Here is a 14,150-nt window from a genome sequence, read left to right as displayed (position 1 = left end):
ATCAATACAACCCGCTATATAAAAAAATGTTTCCTCATGACACATTTGGTTCTTTAGCCGATCACTTTAAATTTGTGTCCTCTGGTTACTGACCCTTTCTACAATTTCAGTTTCTCCTTATTTACTGTCAAACATTCATGATTTTGGACGCCACTATTCAATCTCCCTGTAACGGACTCCCAAAATACTTCTAGCAAACATAGTCACAAGAAATGCTGTAGCCAATCTGTGTAGAGCAAGATCCCATGATCCACAGTGTGATAATGACCAGATCATCTGTTTTAGTGAAGTTGGTTGAGGGATGAATATTGCCCGAGGGGACATGAAACAATTTTCCAGTACGATGCAGTTGTGCCTATTTCCTACTACTCCCTTCTGTCATAAAAAGGAATAATAATGTATAACTTGGTCATAATCCCAGGCAGAGATCACTCTCAAACTTGCTGCTCGTAAGCTAATTTTTAAAAATTCATTCATGGGATGTGAGCGTCGCTGCCTGGGCCAGCATTTATTGCCCACCCCTAATTGCCCTTGAGAAGGTGGTGGTGAGCCGGCTTCTTGAACCGCTGCAGTCCATGTGGTGTAGGTACACCCACAGTGCTGTTAGGGAGGGAGTTCCAGGATTTTGACCCAGCGAAAGTGAAGGAACGATGATATATTTCAAGTCAGGATGGTGAGTAACTTGGAGGGGAACTTCCAGGTAGTGGTGTTCCCATCTATCTGCTGCCCTTGTCCCTCTAGATGGTTGCGAGTTTGGAAGGAAGTAGTCGAAGGAGCCTGAAAAGTTCTAATGAAGTTAGAATGGTACTTAATTTAATATTGGTCTCTTGGAGGCAGAGACAAGACAAATTATCATGGGGAATGAGGAAATGGAAGAGACATTGAACAAATATTCACAGTAGAAGATAAAATTACATACCAAAAATAAAAGGTAACCAAGGAGCTAATAAGAGTGAGGAATTTAAGGTAATTAATATCATCAAAGAAAAATTATTGGAGAAACTTAAGGGACTAAAATCTGACAAATTCCCAGGATCTGATGGTCTACACCCTAGGATTCTAAAAGAGGTAATTGCAGAGATAGTGGGTGCACTAGCTATGATTTTCCAAAATTCCCTAGATTCTGGAATGGCCCCAGCAAATTGTAAGTTAGCAAATGTAACACTGCTATTCAAGGAAGGAGGGAGAGAGAAAACAGTGAACTACGGGCCAGTTAGCCTGACACCTGTCATTGGGAACTGCTGGAATCTATTATTAAGGAAGCCTTAACAATGCATTTAGAAAATCATAGTATGATCAGGCAGGTTCAACACAGTTTTATGAAAGGGAAATGATGTTTGACAAATTTATTAGCGTTTATGAGAATGAAACTATTAGGATAGATAAATGGGCACCAGTAGGTGCTGGACTTCCAAAAGGTATTCGATAAGATACTACACAAAAGGTTAATAGACAAGATAAGGGCTCAGGAATTAGGGGTAATATATTAGCATGGATAGAGAGTTGGTTAATGGACAGGAAGCAAGGAGTCAAGATAAATGTTGCAATATCAAGTTGGCAGGCTGTAACTAGTGGATGCCGCATGGATCTCAAATATTTACTATCTATATTAATGACTTAGATGAAAAGGTTGGGAGTAATGTATCCAGGTTTGCTGACAGTACAAAGCTAGGTGAGAAAGTAAATAGTGAGGAGGACACGGAGAAGCTGAAAAGAGATGTAGACAGGTTAATCGAGTAGGCAACAAGTTGTGTTATGATGTGGCAGATGGTATTTGCCAAGCTGACCGAGTCCCAAAGGGAAACTTGGCCATACTATCACAACAATTTTGCAATTTGTATTTATTACAAGAAGGTTTGTGCACTGAAGTCAGGAGTAATGAGTCCACTGCACGTTTAGAGATTTTAAAGATTAAATTGAACATGTATTAGCAAAAGAAAAGAAAACTTACGCACACAAAATTACAGTTACATAGCTACATTTAGTTTTATAACAGTTCTCCCAAGATTTCTACTTAACTAAACTTCCAACTACACACCCCTTCCAGGCAACAGTCCAAATAGGTTCCTAATCTACAAAACATCCAGCAATATCACCACAAGCACCCGCTGTTGCTGTAAGAGAGGTTTATCACAGCCTCTCTGTCCCTCTCACTCAATAATGGAACACCAAAGGCTTTTAACACAAACTTGGTTACTGGAACAGTGATCTTCTCTGGGGGTGGGCTAGAGGTTTTTTCCCAAAGGTATGTTTCACACAGTGCACCTTTCAGGATCTCACATGGCCGCACTTCATACAGCTTTCCATCTTTCTTTAATGATATTTTCTTCCTTTTGATCAGTAAATCGCATCGTTTCAACCTTCCTTTGGAAGTTACTTTTCCCAGAACATAAAATCTTTCATGTTATCCTTATGGCCAGCACTTTCGGGAAAAATAAACTTAATAACTTTGCCTTATTTATCTTGCCAGTTGTAAACATCTTGCCATGTCCCTTTGAAAATCAAACAAATTCTCAACTTATCTAAAATGCAAATTCATTCGCACTCTATCTGCTGAGATTTCATTCTAGCTTACCCATCTTCATTTCAAATGCCCATTTTACACCTAATTCCTTTGATGATTTAAACCTTGCAGTCTGACTTTCTGCAGTTTAATTAAACTATACACACACACATACACACATACACAACACAGCCCCCACAAACCTGTTTTAAAGCATCCCACAGTAATATTGGGAAAAAAATGATCTTTCCTTTACAGGTGGCAGATAGAGTAAACTGTGGGGGAGAGTGAAGTTATTCACTTTGGTATAAAAAGCAGAATATTTTTAAATGGTATGAAACTTCTAAATGTTGATTCTCAGAGAGACTTGGCTGTGTTTGCACAAGGAACACAGAAAGTTCACATGCAGGTGCAGCAAGCAATTAGGAAGGCAAATGGCATGTTGGCCTTCATTGCAAAGGATTTAGAATACAAGAATGAAAAAGTCTTACTACAATGATATAGGACTTTGGTGTGCAGTATTGGTCTCCCTGTTTAAGGAAATATTTACTTACATTGAAGGCAGTGCAGTTAAAGTTCACCAGATTGGTGCCTAGGATGACAGTGTTGTCATATGATGAGAGGCTGAGCAAAATGGGCCTATACTCTCTGGAGTTTATAAGAATAAGTGGTGATCTCATTCAACCAAACAAGATTTTGAAGGGGAATGACAGGGTAAACATCGAGGGGTTGTCTCCCTTAGCCGGGGAATCTAGAACAGCAGAGTAGCACCTCGTGATAAGGGGTCGATCATTGAGTGCTGTATTGAAGAGAAATTTCATTATTCAAAGGGTTGTGAATTTTTGGCATTTTCTATCTCGGAGGTTTGTGATTGCTTCTTTGTTGAGTATATTTAAGGCTGAGATAGATTTTTGGGCTCTCAAGGGATATGGGGAGTAGGTGGGAAAATGGAGTTGAAGCTGAAGATCAGCCATGGTCACATTGAATGGTGTAGCAGGTCTGAGGGGTTGTATAGACCACTCCTGATCCTATTTCTTATGGTTTTATATAAATTCTTTACCATTAGTTGTTCCAAAACGAGAGAGCATATGCTTTTCACAACCTCTGGTTCACAGCCAATGAAGTACTGTTTGAAGTGTAATTGCTGTTGTAATGCAGGAAAGGTGGCAGCCAATTTGCACACAGAAAGCTCTCACAAACAGCAACATGATAATAGCCAGATACTCTGTTCTCATAATGTTGGCCAGGGCATTGGGGAGAACTATTCTGCTCAGAGGAACAGAGCCATGGTTCAAGGTAATACCACACAGCTTACAGCATCACTCAATCCACCTCTGCAAAACACAAGCTGAAGACCATCTAACACAGGATAATTTGATCCATAGTTAAATGAGGCTGCATTGGAAGGTATATGGACTATAACTGTAGAAACAATAGCAGGAAATTGGGTCAGATACAGCAGAGGTGAAGATTACTACCCCAGAGACCAGACAGTACCCATCAGCACTTTTTGAGGCCATGGGCTGGATTTTACAGTCCTGCCAGAGTCAATGCGCTTTTGAGCATTGTGCCGCATTTTGCGGCCCTGCTCCTACCATGACAGGACCATAAAATTCTGCCCCATGGGTTTGGATCTCAGGGGACCTGCTTTTAAATTCCTGTGCATCTAAAATTGTTGGAATCATTGGAACTATGCCAAATAGCTTCCAGTAAGATGGCATCCTGTGTGGATAAGCCCTCAATTTAATAATTGTAACTGAAAGATCAATAGATTTTTGCAAGCCAAGAGTATTGATATGGAGCCAACATGGATGGTTAGACTTATGATTGACCATGAACTCATTGAAAGGCAGAACAGGCTCATGGGACTAAATGGCTCACTCCTGGACCTATGTTCTCTTCTGTTGTTTGGCCTTTGCCCTGATGAGTGCAAGATGACAAACTTCAGCAACATGTCTCTCTTTTCAATATTATTCCTGAATTAGGTTGATTGAATTGGAACACTGCAGTTCACAATGAAATAGGAAGCTGTTCCAGGGGACATCTGGAGTTGAAACATCCACGAATGAAGTTGTAAGACCAGCCATAGAATCTCTCATACCAGCTGTCATCCTGGATCTTGGATGCTAATGTGCAACAGGAACTCTCCACACTGGGGATCCCTTAGAGAGGGATGTTTATTGGGGCTTCAATGATCTCACCACAACTAACAATTCTGCTCTTCATGAAAATCAACAGAAATGGTAAGGGAATGTCCGGTAATTGGAGGAGGTGGCAGGAGTGAAATGGGCCACAAACAAGACCTCCCTCCAATCACTGCACTTATGCCAGAGAATGGGAAAGGCGAGGCTACTGCCAAAATGGCTGAGTTGCTGGAAGATGAAACTCATCCAATTTATGCTCCAACTGACAAAACACCAAGGCCCAATTCAATTACTGGCGCACATCAGCCAATCACTTCATATATCTCCACCACTGGGGAAGCACATAGGAGGGCAAGTGATCAACGTTGTAAAGTGCATCAGTCACAAACTGTCATCAAAGGAGAAAAGTCACTGCCACATTTCTAGATTATTGCAAAATGTTCTTTATTAATGAAACATTGCATTTAAGTATTGTGTTATACAATTAAGTGAGTTCACACATTTTAAAATCACAAGTGAGTCCATGTTTTAATCCCCTGTCTTATACTTTCATGTAATTAGCTATTTGGCAGTATGGACGTGCTCCTGAATATAAGATGCACAAACTGCTTATGGCTGTGCATCTTATGGTATGTATGGTAAGTATCGCTGAATTTGACAGAACTCATGAGGCAGACAAGAAACAATTAGATTTGGGGAAAGATTTGGTTATATTGTGTTGGGAGAATATTCTTGTTATGGTGTAGGATATTCACACGCAATGGGAATGGGATCTTTTGGCCATTCAGCAGGTGTTAATGAGAACGTAACAGAATTTGTACTTATTGAGGGCTTCATAAAGATTCTGTGAGGACAGTTGATTCAATCAGTAAATGAAATAAGGAGGAGACAAACTCATCGGTGAAAGTTGAGATGTGTGACCCTAGCAGCTGGCAAAAGGCACTTCAACAGTCACATTGTAAACCTCCTCTTGCAGGTCTAAATTGTCTTATTATTGGTGTTGCTCCTCTCCCTCTCTTGGGTACCCCATATTGTTGCCCCATTGGATGCCAACATTGTGTAGCATGTCCCTAATTCCAATGATTCAGAAGTGACGGGCGGTTGGTTATTATAGGATGCTCCCTGAGCTGTCCAGAGTTCTGAATCTCTGAATGAACATTCCTATAGTACGTTCTATGCTCAAAAGTTGTAAGTATAATATAGGGGAATAATGGAGGAGTGGAGTTCTGCTCTTTTGTTATGCACTCAGGAATGGAATGTTACTGGTAAAGCCAGCGTTTATTACCCCGTCATAATTGCCCAAAAAGGAGGTGTGGAACTTCTTCTTGAACTGCTGTAACCTGTGGGGCATTTGTATAGGTTTGATACAATGTTGTAGATTGCAATGCAACTTAGGAATGTAGGAACAGCCTCTTGAAACTGTACCACCTTGCAATGCAACTTAGGAATGCAGGATCAGCCTCTTGAAACTGTACCACCTTTCAATGAGATCATGGCTGATCTGTATCTTAACTCCATCCACTCACCTTGGCTTCTTATCCTTTTATTCCCTTGCCCCATAAAAATCTATCAATCTTTAATTTAAAATTATTAATTGCCTTTTGTGAGAGAGAACTTAACGCTTTGAGACCCTTTGTGCGGAATCGAGTTGCAGCTCAGCTATGATCTAATTAAAAGGCTCAAGGGGCTGAATGACCTAATCTTGTTCCTAAGTGAAACAGGTGAAGCAAGTGCACATTTGAATACATGAAGTTTTGCCTGAGGTTTTTAATTATTATACATTATGAAAGCATTACCAGGATCAACTGATAAATCTTTAAACACGGGAGAATGTTCAGTCCAATAGTGGATGGCTCAAACATTGTTTCGGCATAATTTATTATACTTGATAGCAATTAAGGCTGTGTAAAGAGAAAGGCCAGGATTTTACACTGCAGGATCAGGCATCATGACCGACCCAACCTCATGTGAAATCAGGCAAGAAAACGTTGTGTGCGCATCGCGACATCATTGCGCTGTGATACCATATTACAGTCAGCGGGCGCGCGCAGGGGTCCAAAGCACATCTGCTGACAATTAAACAGGCAATTAAATCCATTAAAAATGCAATTGATTGGAATTCTATGTGGCCCATGTGATTTTGTGCTTGGCGCATGGGCCACACCGCTAGGGCAGGATAAAACTCAACCAGAGCCATGGTTATGTGAGTAGGTAGGAATTTAGGTGAGATTTGGTTCTAGGTGCTTTTCTGACAGTTATTTCCATTTTCTGTGTTTTCTGGAGGACTCTTTGGCTTGCAAGCTTTCTTAGAGGCTATCTGCTAAGTGCAGCCTTCAGGGCACTAATCTTGTGCCATCTGTATTCCAGGAAATGGGGATTGTCTACTCCGCTGGAGGGTCCTCCTCCTCTGAGGATGAGAAGGCCAAAGGGAGAGGAAGGTTGGTGCCTGCAGGTAGCATCCCAGAGAGCGACCTGTGGAAAGAGAGGTGTAGACACAAGGGGTGCAGAGACAGCAGGGAGTGCAAGGCAGAAGGATCTGCAACAAGTGTCATTAAAATATAATAATTTTCATAATATTATTGTGATTTATTGTAAAAGTGGGTTAATAGTGGGGATTGGATAGTTACTGTGTGTGCGTGTGTGTGTGTGTGTGTGTATGGGAGCGTGTGGGTGGGTGGTTTATTTGAATCGGAGACAGTGGTCAGGAGGCTTTGTTGCATCAAAAAAGTAGCTAAGTTTGAAATGCTAAATGTGTAAACATGCATTTAGAATATGAGGTGTGAGTAAATTTTGCATTTTTAGATAAGTTAGGGTAGTTTGAATTTCACAGAGATGGTAAGATGTTACACCTAGCTAGAAGAAGCTAAGCCAAACAGTGTGTTTATTTTTCCCAAAGGTTACTGATAATATGAACTCTATGAAAAGATTTATATTATGAGAAAGGTAAAGTTCCAAAGACATTTTGGAACAACGGAATTTGTATTCTAAAGGGAGAAACATGTATGAAGAAGATGAGGCTGTGTGTCAGAGGAGAGAAGGCATTCTAAGATCTAACAAGTGTGAAAAGCCTCCAGTCTCTGTGTATCAAGCTGCTGTCTACAGGAAATGAAGCTGAGAAAACTCATTTTGAATTCTCCTATCCATGGTATCATGTTGCTTTGCCTGGGTCTGTTTAAATCTATTTATTTTTACTGTTGCCTTATTGGGGGTGTCACTGGAAGCCAGATTCATTAGGGATTTTAGGAGTTATTATAGTAGTAATTTGTAGACCTATGTATGTGCTTTAAATCTTTTCTTTTGTTAATAAATGTTTAATTTAGTTTTCTAAAAACCTCTGAAGTTGCAGTGGTCTTGATACATCTCAATTCAGGGCACGCATCTTGAAATAAAATACAAATTGCAAAACAGTTATGACTACGTGATTAAGTTTCCCTCGTGGATTTGATCCACCTGGCACACATCATCTGCCACAGCATAACAAAATTGGGGGCTCTTTGCTGGATATATTTGAAGTTCCCTGATTGGCGAATCTTACGGTTATGAGTACGAGAAGCACTTTGAATTCAGGAGTTGATACGAATCATTTTTAAAGTGGTGACACTGCAAGAATAATTGTATCCATGGCTAAATCTTTTTTTAGAATATATAACTCTGATCGGCTTACAAAAAGCATCTAAGGGTAAGTTAATAGAGTTGGCGGATAAGTTGCAGTTGAGGTTATCTGTAGGGGCAAAGAAAGCAGACATTGTTGAAATGATAACACAGCATTTGAAGTTGGAAGTGATACCCGCCACTAGTGAGTAGCAAGACTTCAAATGAAGACTAGAAATGAAGAAGCTTGAATTTAAGAAGCAAAGGAAATGGGAAAACTTGAACGAGAGGCAGCAGAAAAAGAAAGGGCATTCTAACGGAAATTTGTGGAAAGGTGGGAGAAAGAAAAATGATAAGAAAGGGAATTTGAAATGGTGAAGTTAGAAAAGGAAAAAAGAGAGAAGGAAAGGGACTGAGAGTACCGGTTTAAAATGCTAAATTTTAAAAAGGAGACACCAGATGATGAGGAAACCTTTAACCTAAAACCTAGTGGGGAGATGTTTAAATTTGTGCAAGCTCTTCCGAAGTTTGAAAAAAGAGATGTCGAGGCATTCTTTATTTCATTTGCGATGATAGCTAAACAGGTGAGATGGCCATAGGAAAACTGGACATTGTTGTTACAATCTAGGTTGGTGTGTAGCGCACATGAGGCTTATACTTCACTGCCAGAAGGAAAGTCAGTGAACTATGATGTGGTAAAAAAAGGCAATTTTTAGTGCATATGAGTATGTTCCTGAGGCATGACAGGCAGAAATTTAGGAATATAAGAAAGCAGCCTGGGCAAACTTATATTGAGCTTGAGAGAGTAAAACAAAGTAATTTTTTACTGGTGGATACGGGCAGTAAAGAAAGGGACAACATATGCAGCTCTTAGAGAAGCAATTCTTTTGGAAGAATTTAAAGATTCAATTCCTTCCGTAGTGAGAACTAATGTGGAGGAACAGAGGATTAAAACGATAAGACAAGTAGCAGAGATAGCTGATGATTATGAGTTAGTTCATAGATCTAAATCTTTTTTTTATCACCCTTTTAAGTCAGAGAAGGATACAAATTGGGAAGGTGAACAGAAGGTGGGTAATCAGAGAAGAGAAGGAGTAGGTGGAAATTCCTATTTTTCAGAATAAAAAGGAAGGTTCTGAGAGTAGAAGTGACACTCAAAAATTGAGGTGCTTTCATTGCAATGAAGTTGGGCACATGAATTCAGTGTGTTAGAAATTACAGGGAAAATCTGTTGGGGTTATTGGGATGCAGAAAAGCCTGGAAGTAAAAGTACTGTGGGTTCTGAGGTTCAGGCACAGGAAAAATCAGTGGTTTGTGTACAGGTAAAACAGGAAGAATCATTGATAGGTAAAGAAGCAGGAATGTGTTCACAATTTACCCAAGAGAATTCTGAGGAGCAGGTTGCAGAAATGTTTAAAGATTTTGTCTGTGAAGGGAAAGTCTTTCCACATGTACAGGGTGGTGTGGGTAAATATATTAACATTTTAAGAGACAAAGGGGCTAGTCAATCCTTAATGTTGTGGAATAGTGACATTTGTTGTTCAGAGGGAGTATTGCAGGAAAAGGTGATAATAAGTGGGGTTCATGGAGATGCTAAACCTAACCCATCGTGGAAGGTAAATTTAAAGAGTAAGTGGAAAACAGGTGAGGTGATTGCTGGAGTAGTGGAAAAAAATGACCATTGCAGGGGCTCAATTTATTTTAGGTAATGATATAGCTGGGTCACAGATATGGGTGATGCATATGGCAGTTGGGCAGCCTGTAGAGGTGTTTTTCAACAGAAGTGTTGCAGAAAGAACATCCTGGATTGTTTCCAGATTCTGTTGTAACAAGATCACAGGCTCACTGGTTGAGACAGGAAGAACAGGAAGTTAAAAGGAAGGGAGAAGGTGTGGAAGTCCAATTAACTGACACCATTTTTGATAGGATTGTTCAGGAAGAAAGAATGGAGGATAATACAGCTGAGGCATTTAGCCCAAGGCAGTTGGTAGAGTTACAGAAACAATGATACACAAATGAAACAGTTATATCAGATAGCTTACTCAGAAACAGAGGCAGAATGTTTTCCAGCACGTTATTACCTTAAGGGTAGCTGCAAGCACAGTGCTCATTGCTTCCAACTCACCACTGCTACCTGAGACATGGCCCTCAAAGACAGGAAGACTGCAGCGCCCTGGTTTAATGATGGGTCCCTCAAGCGACTTCTGGATGCCATGGAGGCCCGCCAGGATGCCCTCGCAAAGATGGCATCCGTGACCTCATGGATGTCTTTGTGGGTGGAGGCTTGAGAGATCCAACAGAGGTCACCTGTGGATTCCTGAAAGGAGCCACTGGCATAGAAATTGAGCGCTGTGGTCACTTTCACAGCCATGGGCAATGAATGCCCGCCTTGTCCCCTTGACACCAAAATCCTGAAGTAGCTGGCAGATGTGACCGATCAGTCCCCTAAACAAGCGCAGTCTTTGGCAACACTGGTTCTCGTCATCTCCAGGAATGAAAGGTGGCATCTATACACGCTGGGTGTTGCTAGGTGCCAGCCTGCGACATTTCACTGTGGTTTTTGGGTGGCGTGTGCAGGAGCCCAAGCCGCCCCGTCTTCCTGAGGGGGCTGCTCCTGCCTCTGCACAGCCAGGAGCCTCAGTCACTCTCTTCTCCGTCATCTTTGTTCTCTGCAGGTCATCAGGCACACAGCTAGTTCACCAGGCTCCATGATCCTGATATACTCCTCCTGCAGGATGAAAGAGAGAGACACGTGGTTAGCATGGGTGTACTAAGAACCTGTCCTGGTTAAATGTGACAGCCCCTTAACTTTTCCCAGAGAGTGCTGACCAGCACTTGGATGGCCAGTGATTAGTGCGCTGCATGGCTGCCCTGTTAGCATGAACCTGGGAGGGAGACTGATCTAAACTGGGATGCTGACATTGCAAGGGGCTTGACTGCTCCATGGTCAGCTTTAGTGAGGAGATTGTACAACGTGTGTAGTCGTCCAACTGTTCTGCAGTCCACTAAAATGCTCATGAATTTGCAGACTGTGCTGAGGGGTAGGCAGGGGGTTGGCAGGGTGGGGGGTGGGGGGGGAGGTGGTGGTGAGTAGCTCTGGAGAATTTAGTGGCACTTTGATGCCTCTGTGTTCCTTGAGTGGGCAGATAAGTTAGGAACCTGACTCCAATTATATCAATGTGGCTGCACCTGAACTGTCTCAGTTTCAGAGGAATAGTCACTTTCTACAAGTTTCCCGAATGTGTGGCCACTTCTCTCGCCCACCCTACACCTCCCCCACCCCCCCACGCCCCCACCCTGAATGCTTGTGCGCCTGTATTCAACAGCAGGCCTGCCCTTGCCCCCCGCCCGCCCCCACCACCAGTTGCCTCAGGGGCAGGGCTGCCCTTAACCACCACCCCTCTGACAATGGCAGGGCTGCAGTTGCCTCTCGCTCCCCCTCACCCTCACAAGTCACCTCCGAGGCAGAGCAGCACACAACCCCAACCACCTCCCCACCCCCCTCCACCCCCCGGCGCCCCTGAAGCCTGCAAAGCAACAGGTGACCCTGGCGAGCTCTGCAGAACATTGCTGTGCACTCACCTCCAGTTCACCCAAAGTGCAGGCCACCAAGTGCACGTCGCCTCTGTGCTGTTGTGAAACATGTCGGCGTGCTTTCCCGCCGACGTGGATGGATGATCCAGCAGGGGTGCAAGAGTCTGGCAGGATGGCCTGATAATGATATGTTGATGTATTACAGTGAAGTTCCCGATGACCGATGGCAGGAAACGGTGTCCACCGTCGGCAGGCTAAGTGGACAATCGTGACCTGCCTAACCGCCGTTGTGAAACCGATCGCGCCATATTCCCCACTCACGCCACCTATCATGCCCACCAACAGCAGGCACAGATAATTCCGCCCTACGTGTGTACTATCAAAAGGTGAATGCGGTGACAAAAGCAGATTCATATCCTATACCACGGTTGGAAGGTTGCATTGAGAAAGTGGGACAATCAAAGTTTATCACCAAGATTGACTTGCTGAGAGGGTATTGGCAAGTACCATTACCAGGGGAAGCAAAGGAGATATTGGCTTTTGTGGTGCCAGATGGACTATATCAGTTTAAAGTCATGCGGTTTGGTATGAAAAATGTACCTGCAACATTTCAAAGATTGACAAAGTAATTGCTGGACTGAGCAATTGTGCTGTTTATATTGATGGCTTGATAGTTTTCAATCAAATGTGGGAGAAGCATTTACAACAACTGGAGAAATTATTTAGTTGACTACAAGGAGCTAATTTGGTGATGAACTTGGCTAAAAATGAATTTGCAAAAGCGCAAGTTACATATCTGGGCCATTCCACTGGGCTTGGTAAGGTGGCTCCTTTTGATAGTCCACACACAGGGCAGAATGTGAAAGCCAAGGCTATTGTGGATTTCCCCACACCTACAGCAAAATGAGAAGTTTTGAATATTCTGGGCATGAGTGTATTTTACCAGAAATTTGTACCAAATTTTAGCAGTGTGGTTGTTCCATTGGCTGGACTGTTAAAAAAAGAACAAGAAGTTTCAATGGACACTGGAGTATCAGAAGACATTTGACAGTTTGAAAACTGTATTGACTACAACGCCAGTTTTGGTTGTACCCAATTACGCTAAAAATTTAAGCTGGTCATTGACACAAGTGATATAGGCATCGGAGCTGTACTGTTACAAGAAGATGTAATTAGAATTGAGAAACCGATTGGGTATTTTTCGCAGAGGCTGAATGTACAACAAAGAGCATATTCCATGATCAAAAAGGAGACTCTGGGTCTGGTGTTAGCATTGCAGCATTTTGAGATTTATGTTGCAAACTATTAGTCAGAAGCAATTGTTTATACAAACCACAATCCTGTAACGTTTTTGACAAGTTTCGAGACCGAAGTGCAAGGCTATTCAGATGGAGTTTATTACTACAACCATTTAATCTACAGATTATACATATGGCTGGACGAGAAAATCTAATTGCAGGTGCATTGTCAGGAATAGGAAGCTCAAAAGGAAAATGGACATTTAAAAACCTGGACACTGGGCTGGAATGATTTCTGTTGATACCAAGGCCAGGATTTCCCATTCGGCGAGCTGGGGGCGCTGGCGCGGGATGTTGTTGGGCAGAACTCCTGACGTTACCCCGCCCCATTTCCATTTTCAGGTCAGCGGGGGCTCAGCCGAATCAGCTATGCGCTCGCCGACCTGTCAATGGCCAATTGAGGCCGTTGACAAAGCAATTAATGTAATTAAGGTTGGCGGGCAGGCCGGGAGCCCTGGGGGGCATTGGAAAAAGCAAAAAACCTCATCCATGGGCGGGATAAGGTTTCATGTATGTTTATAAATTTTTAATAAAAGTGAAACTGAAATTGATGGACATGTCCCAACTCATGTGACAGTCCCATGAGGGGATATGTCAGGGGAATTTCTTTTTTCAGTTTTTAACATTTTTCAATGCGTAGCCGATCTCCCTGAGGCAGCACTTAGCCTCAGGGAGATGACTGCACTCTTTTGCATGCATGCACGAAAGAGCGCAATCTCGGCTGAGGGATTCCCCTAGCGCTTCCTTGCAGACGTCACGCTGGGCGGGCCTTAATTGGCCTGCCCACATAAAATGGCGGCGCACCCCCAATTGGGGGCACCAATTGGAGGCATGCCCCCACGCACCCACTCCTGAACTTCATCCCCAATGGGGGGAAAATTCTGCCCCAAGGATTTGTGTATATATTGTTATGTTAATACATGCATCTGGTAATGCAATAGTGTGAGTTTACAGATAAATATAGGAGGTAGTGTAAGATGGGTTAAGAAAATGAAGCTATCTTTTTAAATTATGATGGTTCATTTTCCTATAAGGAGGGGGTGTCATGAAAGTATAATCGTTTCCATAATATTATTGTGA

The sequence above is a fragment of the Cetorhinus maximus genome, chromosome 16 (genome assembly GCF_964194155.1).
Source record: "Cetorhinus maximus chromosome 16, sCetMax3.hap1.1, whole genome shotgun sequence".
Lineage (NCBI taxonomy): Eukaryota > Metazoa > Chordata > Chondrichthyes > Lamniformes > Cetorhinidae > Cetorhinus > Cetorhinus maximus.
This window is presented reverse-complemented; position numbering follows the sequence as displayed.